This window comes from Gouania willdenowi, chromosome 20, assembly GCF_900634775.1.
Source record: "Gouania willdenowi chromosome 20, fGouWil2.1, whole genome shotgun sequence".
Taxonomy (NCBI): domain Eukaryota; kingdom Metazoa; phylum Chordata; class Actinopteri; order Blenniiformes; family Gobiesocidae; genus Gouania; species Gouania willdenowi.
Window position 1 is genome coordinate 15,151,400 of NC_041063.1, and position 17,691 is coordinate 15,169,090.

General features: G+C 36.4%; 1 protein-coding gene across 4 annotated transcripts in view; it reads left to right on the forward strand.

Moving 5' to 3' along the window:
* The window catches only part of dlgap1b (discs, large (Drosophila) homolog-associated protein 1b), a 124,328-nt gene that overhangs the window by 32,825 nt on the left and 73,812 nt on the right, over nucleotides 1-17,691 (forward strand). For all 4 annotated transcript variants that reach the window (XM_028434097.1, XM_028434098.1, XM_028434100.1 and 1 more), the window contains exon 2: nucleotides 16,753-16,838. The gene's annotated coding sequence lies outside the window, so the exon portion shown is untranslated. The remainder of the gene's footprint in view (nucleotides 1-16,752; nucleotides 16,839-17,691) is intronic.

The window sequence follows — 17,691 nt, forward strand, 5'->3', positions numbered from 1 at the left end:
CTGCAATATGTAATTTTTTTGGGGGTTTTATTTGGTCAAAATCCATAATCATCTTATTATATTGTATTGCATATTGTAATCCAAAGTGTTCTGAGTCGATATTGAATCTCTTTTCCTTCTCCTGTAAAGGAGCTTTAGAGATACAGGAGTGTGACGCTGGACTTCAGCCAATCAGAGATCTTTCTACCAACAGGGCGAGCCCATGAGCTGTTTTAAGCGTTAATATTGGCTGCTCAAGCTGCTCGTCAAAAGTCAATGCGCTTTCCCAATCTGAGAATAGGGACAGTCCCATGGCTTTATATTCAAACTGAAGTCTTTAATGTGTCTTTTGGCACAGCAGTTACATGGCAAAGCAAGAGGAAACAGGAAGACCGAGGTGGAGAAGCAACAGAATAAAGGCACAAACGTGTTCAGGAGGAACAGACTCCGTGAGGTCCCTCTGACTCGGTATACAGCGGAATACGCGCAATCTGCTTTCAGTCCGTGCGCTGGTTGCCCCAAGTCAGAGAGGTAGTGATAACAGATAGCATGTAAAACTAAGAGAAACATTATATAAGGTGGCAAGAACAGACCCATTTCATTTGCAGTGTGTGTTTGTTTGCTCTGATCAGCAGGGATCAGGAGGCGGAGGAGCAGCTGCTTGTGTGTGTGGAGTGGCTCTGAGCTTCTTACTGTCCTCACACCAGAGAGTGATGCGTGCTTTCATGTCTCTGAAACGTCAGAAAACTTTCCAATAACACAAGAGAAAGTCCCGACATTTGTTATTAGACTCTGTGGAGAAAACGGTCGCAAAGAGTTCCACAGTTGTGCGCGCACGCGTTCCCAAGAAGACCAGTGAGTTTTTCAGGAGGGGAGGAGGGGAGAGTGGAGTGCCTCACGATTCTACATATTGCAGCTTTAAGCCAAACAATTTGTACTTTCAATAACAGATCAGCGTTTGTATCGAGTGTGCATCACTGTTGCATGCTACACTGTATTCCCTTGGTTTGAAAAAGGACTCCTGAGCAGCTGTCAGTTGTTCGTGTGCTCTTGTTATTTAGTTGAAGATTATAGAAATCTGGTCTCCATCTCTCCTGTGAGTTTCCCACAGACATGGTTTGGTGTATTTTCTCTTGTTTCAACCCCCCCTTAACGTAATCTCCTTGATCATTTTGTCCTCTGAGCTTCACAATGCATCTGACTCTAACTTGTAATTCAAACAAGTGACAAGTGTTTTTATTGCTCTGTTTGCTGTGGTAACAAGTACAATTACTTCTTTGCTGGATTTTTTCTTTTTTGATAATTGTACTTTACTTGTTTTTTGGTGACTTGACTTTTACTCCATACTTTTTAAACAATTATCTGTACTTTCCACTCGTTACATTTAAAAAATGAGCTTGTTACTTTGAAAAATATTGGTAGTTTGAGCTTTTTTATGTTAGGCAGGTCCCTTTAGTTTTATGGTTAACATTTTCAAGATTTAAAAATTTGAGAATTTGCGTTTTTCTTTTTTTGAAACATTTAATGAACATTTTCTTGAAACATTTTATTACAAAATGTATCTATAAGGAACGCTAATTTCTCTAGGTATTAAAAGGTAATGGATTTAACTTAACTAAAAATCACTTTATAATGGTTTTGCTGCAATTATATGCTGTACATCCCTTTAGCCTCTCTCCCTCATTATTTCATATTTTGTAAAAATTCAGCTCCAAACGGGCGAGTTGGATTTTCCCCACTCAGTGACTTCACATCGCGGAAACTCCTCCTCCTGACAATCCTGGCTCCTCCTCCCCTATACAAGAATGTGAGCTCCTCCCTCTAAAACTACCTCACAGGTAAAACAAACACTGCGGTTTAATACAGAAAATGCATTATACTTTATTGTCACATACTGTACGTAAAGCTACATACACAAAATTTGTTCTCTGCATTTAACCCCTCCCTGAGGAGCAGTGGGCAGCCACGTTGAATGCACAATTCCTATAATAAGTAGTGGAGAGGAGGAGAAGAAAGCGATGAAACAGCTCCGGTGAGTGTTTGAAGCAGCAGCAGCAGTTGACTAACTCGCTAACTCCGCTGCTGCTGCAACAAACACACACACACACACGGTGGAGCAATGTTTGTCTGACTCACAATCACAATAGCCATTTAAAAAGCCATGTGTTTTACTGTAATGTGCAGTTTTTTGGCTGAAAATAAAAACAAGAGTGTGTGGATAGCAAACTGTTCTAGACACTGGCTAAAACGCTGCAAAACAGGCGAGTTTGGGTAAATAAACCTCAAATACTATGTTGTTGGGGTTCTTAGAACAAATGAAGACGGGTGAAAAATAGCATGATACCGCACCTTTAAAAAAAAAAAAAAAAAAAACATACTGTATATATGGAATTTGCTGGTTTAAAAACCCTGTCTTATTATTGAAAAAACATTTGTTTTACTTTTTAATTAAGTACATTTAGTAGCATGTAGGGTGTCCCGATCCGATATTGATATCGGATATCTGTCCGATATCAGCCAGAAAATAATAATCAGATTTAACGGTCTGCATCAAAAACCTCAGATATATATTATATTATATTTATTCAATTGTAGATTACTGTAGATATTATGTTGAAGGTAAAATGTATGTAACCAATTGGTTAATAATGAATGGGTCAGTTTTTCTCATACCTACTGTTGCTGACTATTGTTCTCTGTTTGAGTAACATCAAGCCTTTTCTAACATTTCACTCTACAAAATAAGTATTAAAAGTTTGTATGATTCATGCTGATATCGTATCGGATTGATATCGGTATTGGCCAATACTCGAGGCTGCAAAATTGGTATCGTATTGGAAGTGAAAAAGTTGTATCGGGACCTACGTACATTTTCACTTTTACTCACGTAAGGGACCAACTTCAATACTTTTACTTTTACCTGAGTCATTTTTTATTCAAGTATCTATACTTTTACTTGAGAACTGAAGACTAGTACTTTTAGCACCTCTGGCTGTGGCTCACATGGGCATAGATCTCGTTCACGAGAGACTTTCTGAGAATATGTTACAATGGCTTCAGCTCACTGCCCCATGTTGTAGAAAGAGCTTAGCACACATGCTGACTCAGTAATGGGATTTCTGCTGTCTTGGTGTTGGTAGTTTAGTTAGACACTTGTGTTCCTTCCTTCCTGTTTGATCACTTGAGCATTTAGTCACACAAACCAAAAAACATTTGTGGGATAAAGTATCTGTGACTTTATGCTTTTCGTGGGGATCTTGACGTTATTATGCATGGTGTACCATATCACGCAGTTAACCAGGCGACTTCTCAAATGCATGACAAGGTTGTTGTTAAATAAAATCTCACTTCCTCTCACTTTGTAGCAAGGCTGTGAATGATTGTTTGATATCAGTATGTTTAATATGCTGCGTGAGCGATTGACACCTTTTTTTTCTTTCTCATTGGCTGCCAACATGAAATGTTCCAGCTGTCCTGCAGATTTTTTTATGTAAAAAAAACAAACAAACTCTTTGGTTGTTGAATACAACAAATGCAGATAGCAATAACAGGTTTTCATTAATATTGATAGAGACTATGACACAAAAGATAATGATTGTCTTAGCCCTCAAAGAGTAGAAAAAGGATAAACGCTAGTCAGTCTTTAATAATTGTTGTCTTTTTGACAATTCATTGAAATGCATTGCGTTGCATGCTTATTTTGTGGAAATGTCCCATTTTTGTTTGCGTTACATTCTTCTCATCGATGTCTTACGTTCACTTTAAAAGGAGGTGAAAACAGCACATAATAGGGCCATAAAATCCCTGGCAGAGTTTCATTAACTTCAATCTGAAAATGTGCTTGTGGTGAAGAAATGATTTATTTTTCATCGTCTCAATTTCTTATTGTTACAATTTTGACAAACAAACCAAACGGGAACAAAATCTGCAACACTCACAGCTGTTTGAACAGCTGTTCAAATTAAGTAATACAAATCTCCCATTTATGTGAAATGGGCGAGACCAAAGCTCAAAGATGCAAAAAATATATATTTCCTACATTTTTCTTTACTTTGTCTCATTCAATTTAAAGCCACAGACAGTGTTGCTTTTGAACTGATGTTTCACATGGAGTAACTGTTTAAGGTCTGCAGAAATGCCCCAAGTAGCAGTTTGATGATATCACAAGATAAATAAACAGTGATTATTTTTTTGCTCTAGTGTAGAATATTTTTCATCAAATATAAAACAGATTGTGTTGTATTCTTTCAGAAGCTGAATATCCAGTTGTTGCTTTCTGAATATTATGATACTGATGAATGCTTAAAGTGATTGGTCAGCTGTAATGGACAAATATTATAGAGCAGCCTTGATAGAGGGTGTCCCGATCTGATAATATTGGTCCAACATCGGCAAAAAATAATCAAGTATCAGATTATATCGACCTGCATCTAAAATCCATGGTATAGGCATTATAATACATAATAGAATGTAGTGTAGAATATGCTAATGTTTACGGTTATAATGGTTATTTAGCATTTTAAATGGGTCTTCCAACATATTTTCTTTCGGTCAGTTTTTCTCATACTGACTGTTGCTAACATTTGTTCTCTGTTTGAGTAATGTCCCTTGATCAAGCCTTTTCTAACATTCCACACTCCAAAAGAAGTAATAAAAGTATCTATTAGAGCTGGACGATATGGACCGAAATTCATATCTCGAGATTTTCTCTCAAAATGCCGATATACGATATCAATCGTGTCTTACCAGAAAGACAATTCTGGGTTACATTTGCTGCTGTAAAAATACCAACACAGACAGATTTATTAACAAACAGCTGCACATCATGTTCCACGTTAGTCTTTTTTTCCTTTTAGGGACAGCACGTGTGAGTGAGTTCTGTAGTGTGGCTTTTTTAGGGGGAAGGTCTGAGTCAGGATGCACTCAGAAATCCATCTAACTGTGCTTTTCATGCTGTTCTAGGAAGGTGTGAAAGCAGTAACTCCTAAATCGAGCATTTAAATACAAAATGAGCTATGAAATTACAATATCGATGTAGGCAATATTGTATTTTTTCTACATCACCAAATTAGAAAACTCAATATATTTTGAATCTTGATTTATTTCCCAGGTCTAGTATGTATGATACATGTTAATATCTTATCGAATCGATATCTGTATTGACCAATCAGCAAGGCTGCAATGCGATATCAGTTTTGTATTTTGCAACGCTATATTTCTCAGTTTGTCTGGTATTTTTTTTTAAATTACTAGACATTATTCAAGATCGTTCTAGTCACGGAGTTATCGGAAGGGTTAATTAGCTTTCAGCCAAGAAGGAGTTGATACTTTAGAAACTGTGCTATCATTATTCCTCATCTTTTGCACTTCACACACTAACTCTTGCTCTAGGCGGAACAAACATCCTGAGCTTTGTGCTATATCAGGATCCACTATATCAACGCTTTTTTGTTGTTGTTGGTGTGCATGTGTTAGAGGCAAAGGCCTCTCCCGTGAGTGTGTAATGCATGTTCCTTAAGATGCGTTCCAAGGCTACAATGTAAGCAGGACAAAGGCGGAAGAGAGAAGGCACGCAGACAAAGAGAGGCTAATCAGGGTGAAGAGAAAGCCTCATCGCACCAGCCACCATTTTCCTTCATCATCCCCCTTCCTGGATCCCATTTATCATCTTCTGCTAGAAAAAACCACTGTCAAGCATTGAGCTATGGAGCAGATTCATTAAACGACTTTAACACTGACCCCAGAACCAATGTAACGGCTGAATACCAAGAGATCTGCGTGTTCCCATGACTGCACGCGTTCTTTTACTCTCCTGGCACATGTCCATGACTTTCACACCCACATCTTCACCACCAAATTGAATTACGTTCTGTGTGTTGAGCCACTAATTGGCATTGAATTAGTTTATATGGATTCAGGCTGATTGGAGCTGCTGCTGCTTTTGTGTTTTCTCTGATTCACAGAGCGCACCCTTCTACCGTGCCACTATTTGCATGCACCTTCCCCTCAGCTCTTGTCACTCATTTACGGCTCATGGTAACCTTGTGAATTTGCATGAAATCTCTGGCATTGACTGTGTTGGTGCTTTGCAATCCTTGCTTTTGCTGCAGTACAGAAACTACTCTGTGATAATCAGATTTCTGGGCGCTATCATTGCAGCATTGTTCAGCGTTGTATAGTAACAGGCTAACGCAGTGGCAGAAAAATCCTTTTCAGTTACAGGAAATGTTCTGATACATCTCTCCGACTTGTGGAGGGAGACGATGCTAAAAGTGCCGTAGAAAGGTGGAGTTAGATCGTCTTGTCATTATGTATGAGAGAGAAAGAAAGTGGGGGGAGGAAAAAAGGTTATTTGAGCTCTTCGGTTGGTGAAGGAAAGATAAGAGAGATGGTTAGGAAGTGGGAGATGACGAGTGGTGAAGGTTCCGAAGCTGTGATGAGGTTGTGCTTTTTATCACGCCACTCGCTAAGATTCAACACTGAAGGCACTTCATAAGTCAGTATTCTAGACCAGTGTTTCTCAAATGAGGGCAATGGCACTACAAGGGGGTACTTAAATATTTAAAATGGCATAAAAAAAAATGTGGTTTCATAATGTTGATTTTTAGTTAAAAATGATAATCATACTATTTATTACCAGCAACTCACAAAACGACAATGAAAACACACAAAATAGGAGAAAGATTTACTGAAAAATAAAAAGAACAGACAAACAACCGCAAAATACACAAAATGACAGGAAAACACGCAACATTTCTACAAAGAACACAAAAATAACAGAGAAACATGCAAAACGACATAAGAAACAACATAAGAAACACCAAACGACACTAAAAACAAACACTGGTGAGAGAGAATAATTTAAATAGTGCCAACAACACAAAATAAGAGAAAAATATACTGGGTAATAAAAATAACAGACAAACAACAACAAAATGACACCGAAAACACACACACGAAGAGAGAAAAATACTTATTATTATTAGCAGCACACAAAACGACGACAAAGATGCACTAAGTGAGAGAAAAATACACAAGATCACGAGAAAAGACACAAAGATGACAGAGAAACAACTAATCGACGCAATCACAAAGAATTATTTACTCAAACTCAAAAAACACTCAAAATAAGAGAATAATATACTGGAAAAAAACCCCAAAACATTCCACAAAACAACACAAAATGACACGAAAAACACAGAAAATTGCTGATTGAAATTATTTTAATTAGAACATGAACTGAAAAAACAAAGGTCAGTCCGGAAATGATAAAAACTATAGCAAGAAATCTATTCAGGAAGCCTAAACACTGTTTTATTCTACTTATTTACAATCACTCATTCTTTCCATCTTTATGCTCCTCGATAGTTGTTATTTCATAATATTCTGAGCAAAATGTTGGAGTCGGACAAAGGGACACTTGGATTTAAAAGTAAGAGAAGTAAGTGTACGTTATCTTGGCTTCTCGCATCCTGAGGGTGATTAGATTTGATTATCAGCTCTGTGACACGCTACAGATGGACGTTTATAGCAAAGTAATGTCACACTGTCAGAAGAACGACAAAAAGAAGCTATGGAATAATACAGTTATCCAAAGTAAGACCAAATGATCACAAAGCTGGAGAAGAGCTTTCCTTTTATCCGACAGACTGGTTTTTTTTTTTTTTTTTTTTTATCATTAGCATATATCTTGTTAGCTCAGGCGGCTCTGTTATGTTCAAGGTTAACAGGGAAAGAAGCATTAGCGTGTAAAGGACAAGGGATTTATCTTTACCATCAATCTCTACTAAGTCTGATTATAAGGTGACGAAAGCTATGAACTGATCGAGTTATCGCAGAGGAACATGTGTCACTTTAAGGCGTAGAGAAATCCACACAGTCAGACATAATGCACCATATGTGTTCTTTACCCTTTTCACTCTCTGTGGCAAACTATAGCTAAATGTATCCAAGTGAACTGGCTGTCATTCATGTTGCACTTTTATATGAATAGCAAATATTATTATTTAAAAAAAAAAAAAAAAAAAAACTAGCGTGCAAATAGGGAGAACCACACCAATAACGATTTTGAAAAATAATCTAATTGCGATTTTTTTCCCCCTCATTATTGCGATTTAATATGCGATTATTTTTTCAAGGTGTATTTTTTTTAATGAACACAAGCAATAAATCAATCTGTTTCATAATAAACAATTTCAGATTAATTTAAATCTAAAATATAAATTTTAAAGCACAAATTACAACAATAAAGGCTTTACCTCTTCAACATATAACTTCACGTTTCATAAAACATGTGGACTGCACTTCTTGAACACTCTCTGGACTTAACAGGACAATACAAGACAGGACAATTAAAAAAAAAAATTAAAAAAATGCAACCTTTGTGGTTAGAAAATCGCGTTTTATGATATCGCGATAATATCGCAAATGCAATGAATCGTTCAGCTCTACCACAGAGCTCAGTTCTGTTCGTAAGTCTGAAATGTCTGCACTATTTTCCTCCTGGTTTGTGATTCTTTTAGTGATTAATTAACAAACGTACATCAGGCGGAATAGAAATGAGTTTCATATCCTGCTGGTTTGTCATTTAGCACCTAATGGTATTTATTCCAGTCTCATCGCAGCTCATTGAGCTGCAGAGAGGAAATGGCACCGCCAACTCTTTCATTAAATGGTGTTTTTTAAAATGTCAACAACATAGCTGACCAATTCCATCTTTAGTTGGACTAAATATTGAAACCAACAACGTAAACTGGGCTTGACATTTAATATTTACCATTGGGCAAACATTTCAAAAACAATACAAATGCATTGAAAGATGTATTGTGGAGGATTATTTTTTATGCCCTGATACAACCTTTTCATTTCTGATGTGATACCGATATTGCAACCTTGCGTATCGGCCGATACCGATATTCATCCGATATCAGCGTGAATCATACATACTTTTTTTTGGGAATTTTTCATTTTTTTTAAATTTTATTTTCTCCCTCTTTTCTTTAAAAAAATTAATAATGACTTATTTTGTAGTGTGTAATGTTAGAAAAGGCTTGATCAGGTGATCTTACTCAAACAGAGAACAATAGTCAGCAACAGTAGGGATGAGAAAAACTGACCTATTTATTATTAACCTTTTGGTTACGTCATTTTTTTAAAATTCAACATAATATCTACAGTATTCTACAATTGAGTAAAATAAATTAAAAAAATTAATTAAAAAAATAAATAAATTAAAAAATCCGGAAATTTGAATCCAATATCCGATATTGGTTTTCAGGCAAATATCGGACCGATATCGGATCGGGACACCCTTAATAAGAACCGCTTTAAAATACAACTGCACAGCTTTAAGAGAGAGATGTTAAGACAAAAGACGTTTGATTATAGGGTTGCAAACGGGCTGGAAGTTTTCTGTAAATTTCCACGGGAAATTTTTTAATGAGAATTAGTTATTGAAATTAACTGCAATTTAAGAGTAATTTTAAATGACTGTATCATATCCAAATATAAATATTAGTATGAATTAAAAATAATAACATTAGAAAGGATGACTTTTTAACTAGGGTTGCAAAATTCACAAAAAAGAATTAGGAAACTAATATCACAATTTTGACATTACAAATTCAATATATATTCTACACAATAGTGTGTCAAAACTTTGGTAATTTCGATATATGCAGTGTATACATACAGATCAAACATATATACATACCTATATATATATATATACACACATACTTACACATGCATGTACATGACATGTACATAATATTAATATTTTACTATTTAATACACTACTACACACATTGCATCAATTGTATTTTAAATAATACAAAATATAGTGGCAATATTTAAATTCACAATATTCATTATCACAGTGTATAGCTTTTATGTTTATTGAGTAATGAATATATTTTATACCATTATATACATATTATAAACTATTGCTGTCCTAGGTAAAATTGTTGTTCTATCTTGTGAGATATGATTCTAAAAGCTTTTTTAAAACTGGTTTATGTTGCTGCTTTGTGTATAATGTTTATGACAAAAGTAAATAGTCATACGACTAATAAAAAGTCCATATTAATTTTCTCTGATTGTTTTGGGATTTTTCTTAAAGCCTTTGTCAGGGAAATAATAACTTTTTTTTTTTTTTATTATTTTAGCTAGCTAGCACTTTGCATGACTCTAAACAGGATGTGCTGGTTTTCATACAAAAGCCTCCAATTATAGTTTTAATTAGTTTGTTTTACTCTATAGAAATGATTACTTTAAATGTAATGTAAATTATTTGTTGAGACTCTAATGTATATAGTGTACCGTGGCTAACAGAATCCATTCCATAAACAAACGTGTCTCTTTAATCACATTTTCATTGCCTTTGGAACGAGAGCTGTCGAGGTGTGGCGCTGTCAGCCCCGCCCCTCGTCTCCCCCCCATCCTGCCCCTGAATCACACACACGATTTTAATTGCAAATGCTGTACACGTGTCTGTGTCCTTGTAAAAACCTGCAGAAAACAATCCCTGACTCTCAGCCAGATGCTATACAAACACAGCCACAATTTCTACACTAGTTTCCTTTGAGTCCTAGGAAAAAAAAAAAAAAAAAAGCTAGAGTCGATGGCCTCTGATGGGTATCCTGGTTAGTTTAATCGTCCTTGATTTATTTAAAATCTGGAATTATTCTAATCACGCAGAGATTTGGGTGTATTTTGAAGCGGATTACTTTGTGTTTTTTCTGCAAGTTCACAACCGAGTTAATGTCATTTTGCATTCTTTCTGATGATCATTTTTGGATTAGGAACGCTGCTGGTTATCAGAAAGAGTTTGGCCTGATAGAGTAAATCCTCGCACATGAAGATGGGTCAGAGAAGCTTGTTTAGCGTGACCTGGGCTGGTCTCACTGAGTCATCACTAGGTACCGTGTACGTGTGTGTGTGTGTTGGTGTTTGTGTGTGTGCAACGGGGAGGGGGGAGGGGATGGCGGCTGACTGGCAGAGCTAAATCTAAATCCATGCCTTTTCTGTCAATAATTCTCAGCATTCTCACAGCCCCTGTAATCCTCTTTACTGACGTGACTCACCTCCGTTTATCACCAGAGTGCCTGCATGCCTCACACAATCGGGATAAAAGTGCACCAACTGTGTGTTGTGTCTATGCTTGTGTAGAGTTTTTGCTCGCTGCTGATCTTGATTGTCAGTTTGATGAGGGTGTTTATTGCAAATATATATTCACATAATATCTCCTTTGTTGGTGTCATAAGCTCCTGCTCCACAAACTCTATCTTTGTCCTGCGTAAGCATCGGGATCCATTACGGATGCGTGTAGCCGCGCTGCTGTCATAGCACTGAGATAATCACCGCTGAGGTTTGAATTATGGCTCCGTATAATACATATGTGCCAACCCCAGTGTAAAGATTATGCCTCTCGCTCGCCTGGCAGGCAGGCAGGCCGTCAGATGGTGCTGAGTCTGCTGAGGATCGTTGGGTTAATGCTGTGGAGCCACAGGCTGATCCTTAGTCCGTTCTCATTCTGCAGAAACTTCAAAGGATGCCCTCGCTGGGTCCAGACCCACTGCTGCAGATCGCATTCCCTCCCCCCTACAGAGAACAGGTCAACCACAGCCTCATCTTTAATGTATCACTTACTTCATTGATTGTGCCGTGAGAGACTCATGAATATAGAGGCGCCTATTTTTGTATCCAAGTGTTACCCAATAAATGTTTTTTTTTTTTTCCTTTTATTTTGGTTTTGTTAGAGTTTTGATATACTCTCGTATTCAGTACAGAGAGACATAGTCAGAGGTTTTGCTTTGCTGAATCAATTAATCAAATGAATCAACAACAAAATCAAGTCAATAGGATAAAACAGGAACTGGTGGCGTCAGGTTTCGGCTCACTCAGCATTTTTATTCTATGTTGGTATCTCGTGCTTTTCCTCCCTTGGCTGCACATGGTTGTGATGTGTAAGACATGTGTGATGGTCAGGGTCAAACATAACACGAGCTCATCAAAGAGAAAAACACACATGCAGGAAGAAATGTATAAGTTTACATCGATCAGTATTATTTTAATTAGAAGATGGTTTTACGTAGAACTTAGTTAAAGATGAGATTTACTGTTGATTTAAATGATGTTTAAGATTTATTTATTGATTTTATTATTTATCATTTAGTGGTCTATTGTGTCTATTATCTCCCACCACAACGTGGAAGGGGGATATAGGTTTGAGCTCCATGCGTCCGTCCAGGTTAAAGGGGACAGCTTTTCTCAGAAACCATTTAAGATAGGATTACCAAATTCAGTTATGTGGCTTCAGGGAATCAATACCTTGATGGAGTTCGAAAATGAGAAGTGCGCAATTATTTTTTTCTCCCAAGGGCCCCCAAAAGGAAAAAAAAAACAAAAGTCGATTTCTCATTTATTTGCGAGTCAAATGTTACGACGGTTACCAATATGACAATGAATATGATGAGACGCTCGGAGCCCTTTTTTCTTAAATGGGGTCCGAGGGGCCATCCCCCTTTTCCGGCAATTTCTAAATTTATCAGAACATAGTCGTGTGATCTAGCGTTTCAAAGGCAATTAAACGTACAGTACGATTCTACGTTGCACAATTTCATTTGTTTTACTCTGTGGAACCGAGTCATTTCACTAAATTCTCGGGAACGTGGTACGTGCTATTCGGCGCGGGCCACGGGCCCAGCTATAGTTCATCAGAACTTGTTTTTACTCTCTTCGAGGTGTCTTCAAAGGGGACAGCTTTAATTAGAAACCGTTTAAGATAGTTAGTCATTTTATATTCTGATGTGATAATATTTTTTTATGTATACATCTAAGTTCTTAGATTTAGGACATTTAGGGAAAGGTTGTGAGTTATAATGGGAACCAATCTGGCGGGGGATGTTGATGACTGGGTTAGGGTTCTTGTTAGGTATATGAGTTGTTTAATGTGTATTAAGTTTAGCATTAGTGTTAATCTTACTGTCTGGTGATTATATCTGTTGTGTCTCTTCGCTTACATACTTGTTTGTGTTGTTGTTAGATTTAGATTAAGTTGAAATAAAATGGTCTGAAACTGTGTTTGTTCCAAAAAAAAAAGGCTTTGGGAAGGTTTACCTGAATATATTTTATTATGGTTAAATAAGAGCTATTGGACATTTATTTATAGTATGTTAAAAAAGCCATAAATAATAAATTATCAATATCTACAGTTTCTATCTTGTTTTTTTTTTTGTTTTTTTTTATTCCTGAGCTACTTCTCAGTCCTGCCTTTGTCACATTTCACAAAATGCACCATACTCATTACTTATTCCCTTTTTTGCATTGTCATTTAAATAATGGCAGGTGTTTGTTTTCCCAGTTTTTTTTCTACTATTACTCATGTCACACACACGCACACACACACAGACTGTAGGTGTGACTGAAATAAAACATGCATATTTGCTTTAAATATTTATATTCATCCTCCTGTCAATCTTACATCCTTCTAATGTTTGAGTCAAAGTTGCATACATTGGAGCGTACGCCATGATAAAAGGCTGAGTGTACCCTAGACCAGTGTTTCTCGGATGGGGGTACGTGTACCCCTAGGGGTACACAATAGCACTACAGGGGGTACTTGAGAGAGAGGGAGAGAGAGTGGTAAAAAAGAAAAAATGTATCAATGATGGTCTCGCCCCAGGCAGATATGACCAGAAATGATAAATACTATAGAAATGAATCTAATCAGGAGTGTTTTTCAACCTTTGGGTCAGGACCCCATTTTGGGTCGACTGAAATTTCTGAAAAAGAAAATTAGATTTTTTAATTTTTATTATAATATTTTATTTACTTTTTTTTATTTTTTTTTATTTTTTTTATTTTTTACTTATTTATTTTATTTTATTTTTTATTTTTATTTTTATTTTATTTCTTATTTTTATTTTATTTTATTTTTTTTTTATTCATTATTATTCTTTTTTTAATTAAAAGAACACAACTGTATTTCTATACTTTCACTTTGTGTAATGTACATTTAGTTCCACTAAAATGCAGTAAAAAATAAATAAATACTGTATCTGAGCTTAAACATGATCAAAAACTAATTATAGAAGAAAAAGAATTATTTGGGGTTGCCAGAAATTCTTGATATCAAAATGGGGTCACAAACCAATAAAGGTTGGGAACCACTGCACTAAATACTGCTTTTTTCCACTTATTTACAAAATAAGATTCTTTAAAATATGTGTTATCACACGTTCATTCCATCATTATGCTCTATAGTTGTTTTTAAATAGGTTTCTAAGCAAAATGTTGTAGTCGGCAGAGGGGGTACTTTGATTCAGAAATAAGAGAAAGGGGGTGCCAAAGCAATTGGAGAACCACTCCCCTAGAGTAGCTGCCAATCTATCAGAGAGAAACACTGGCAGTCAGAGACCCTAATAAACCACAATGTTTTTGGCTGTGAAATTAAAGCTGAAAAGCCAGACAGCATCACAAGAACAGTGAGTTATACACGACTGACGAATAACGAAAAAAGACGAGCCACGAACAGCAACCTTAGAGCTATGGGGCGTAACCGGAGTCCTCCAGTTGAAAATAAGATAAACACTAATAATAAATAATAAATAGGATGTTGTGAAGCTAATAGTTTTGACTCAATTTGTCCTCTGAATGATCAATATTTTCTGATGAACATATACAGCAACCCCCCCCCCCCACGATAACACTCGATGATACCGTGACATTTTATTATTATTGTTGCACAATATATCGTCCCACCTTTACATAAACAAATAATTACTTTGAATAAATAAAGCCAACATGTATTGCTTTCACTAAGCACTCAAATTAATCTGCTTTTAATTCTATTTTATCAATATTAACGTTTGATAAAAATAATTAGACCCAGATAGTCTAAGTTTGGGCTTTTAATGGTGCGAGTCACGAACATGGATTATAAAATTGTGACCATGTTTTGTATTCATCTACTATCCCACGCATTGTATGCATTTTTTTTTCCAAGCTTAATCCATGGAATATAAGCAGGGGGTTCTTTTCCGACCATTTCAATGATATCAGAAGGCGGGCATGTAATGATGCTTAAGTAATTACATTTTTGTGGTGGGAGGACAGCTCTGGTTTGTCCTTAAGCAACAGAGAAAAGAAAAAAAAATATTAAAAGCTATTGGAAGGTTAGGGGCTTACATGAATTTTCCAGGTATGGCCAAATTTGTATTTATCTTCACACTCATGTGTTGACTTCAGCCCAACTTCCCTTTGGTTATGTTTAGACGGGTGGGACAAAGGGGCTAGTTTGCCTTTTGGCACCAATAATCTCAGACTCTAGAGCTGAACCAAAGCTCAAACCATGACAGGATTAAGACACAAACATCCCATTCACACACTTTCATATCTATAGTCAATTTAGAAACTCCATTGAACCTCACATAAAGGTTTTTAGACTGTGGTAGAAAATGAACGCATGAACAGCTTCTATAAAGACCAGGTTCATCAAGGCATGAACCATGATTGTAGAGCTGATGCAATGCTCCTTTGCACTTGGCAGCCGAAGTAAAAACCTCAACATACAGTAACACTATAGTGAATTTAAAAAAAACATGTTCTTTTTTTACACGTTTAATCTTTAGCACCGAGAACATTTGGTCTTGTTGTTTCCTCCTGTTTGACAAAGCCCTAAAATTGATATAATAATTTTAGAATAAAAACAAGGATAAATGACACAAACACTTTTCCTGGAGCACCGGGTCGCTCCCCCTTAGCTGTTTGTCCCACCTGCTAAGAGAAAGACAGACCACCATCTGCTCTGTGGCCTCACATTGAACTACCTGCCACCTTGTCTTCTCACCTTCACTCTAGAAAAAGCTTCAGTGAACTCCTTTTAATGAGTTGCAATGTTCCAAAAGAATCAATAGAACAATACTGAGTTAAGAAAATACACTTTTCACACACAAGAACTTGAGGTTTCTCTAGAATTTTAATGTCAAATATCCTGATCCCTGTATTTACTTTTATGATTGAGAATTAATTGTTTCAACTCTGGCTATTTGTTAAAACTAAGCCATTTCCCTGAGACAAAGAATGACTCCAGTCTTTCACAAAAAACCCTTTAGAGAATGAACAATCTCCACTTAAATGATCACAGTTATGCCTAAAAAGAGTTCTGCAGATCATTTCTCTCCTATCTGGTAGTTTTCTTGTAACAAACCCCCCCTGAAATGCAGCTTTTGAGGATTAAACCCAGCATGTTAGTGCTGTAATACTTTTTCAAACTGTCAAACAAAGTAAAGCCTGACTGTAAAAAACCAAGGACTTTTGTCAAAGAGGATTAAGAATTTCTCCTTGGGTCTTTTTCTTTAAATGCATGAACTATTCAATTCAATTTCAATTCATCTTTATTTGTATAGCGCAGTTTACAACAAAGTCATCTCAATGCGCTTATCAAAATATAAAATTCATAATAAGAAAGACAAAAACCCAACAACATCCACATGAGCAAGCATTTAGCGACAGTGGGAAGAAACAACTCCCTATGTGTCCTTTTTTTTTTTGAAGAAGAAGAAGAAGAAGAAGAATTTAGCAAATGATCATGCCCCCAGTTATTCAGCAGTAATGAAACAGCACAGTCTGAGAGAAAAGAACAGGGAGCAATGCACAGCATGAGCACACTACACAGAGGGCGGCACATTACCAGGGCACGGTGAGTGTTTTTTTTTTTTATGTGCAATGATGAATTCTCAAACACTGGCTCTGTTTTTTCTTCTTTTTCAGGTTAAATAATGTAATCTAACATACGACAGGGACCGGGGAATTATACTCTGGAGAGAGACGATGCCGAAGATGAAACAATAAAGAAGGTGAGCTGGAATCTGACTGCTGTAATTCCAATTAGAGGTTTTTCAGTCTGAGAAGTATAGCGTAGGACTGGTTTGAGTTCAAACTGATGCACTTTAGTGGCATATTTGTTGAAGATTGAAGTGAGGCAAATCACTGAAGAAACCCCTTAAATATGTATTATTATTTCTGAATGCTGCCACTTTTTTCCATCCGCCGACTTAGAAATTAACTTTGACCTTTTGAATGCAGCCTGTTCTGCTCCAGATATAACCTTTAACTGCACCATTAGTGAAAACAAATCTGTCAAGGCTGACAGGCTGCCATGAAATGCAGCTGAAATGAGACAGAAAAAGACATGGCGGGAAAATGACAGTGGATGCTGGGGAAAAGAGCGAGACATGAGACAAAACGACTGATATAGAAAAGCTAAAAGGAAGTCTGATACTGCTACTGTTCAGGAAAAATGTTCCTGGTGTTTTGTGGCAGAAAACAGTGGTGGGACAAACTGTTAAAATGTGTGCAGGATCAAAATTTACAAGCTACAACATCTTATTTTATCAAACACACAAACACTTTTTACAATACTGGTACAGTGCCTGTCAGATGTATCTGTTCATATAGTGGGGGCTTAAGTAGAGTGGTCAATTGTTGCCAAATGAGTATGTGTTTGAAGGTTGTACAGTATGTACAAAGAGGTGTACATACTATATTTTCGGGTGCAAACAAAATAGCGTGTGCAATTTCCCTGGTTTAATTTTATGGGACATGCGCATGATAAATGTGTTTGTTTGTTTTTTTTTTTACTCATTTTTATATATTTTTTTGTTTGGTCTATTTTTCTGTAATGTATGTTTTTTGGAGTCATTATGTGTA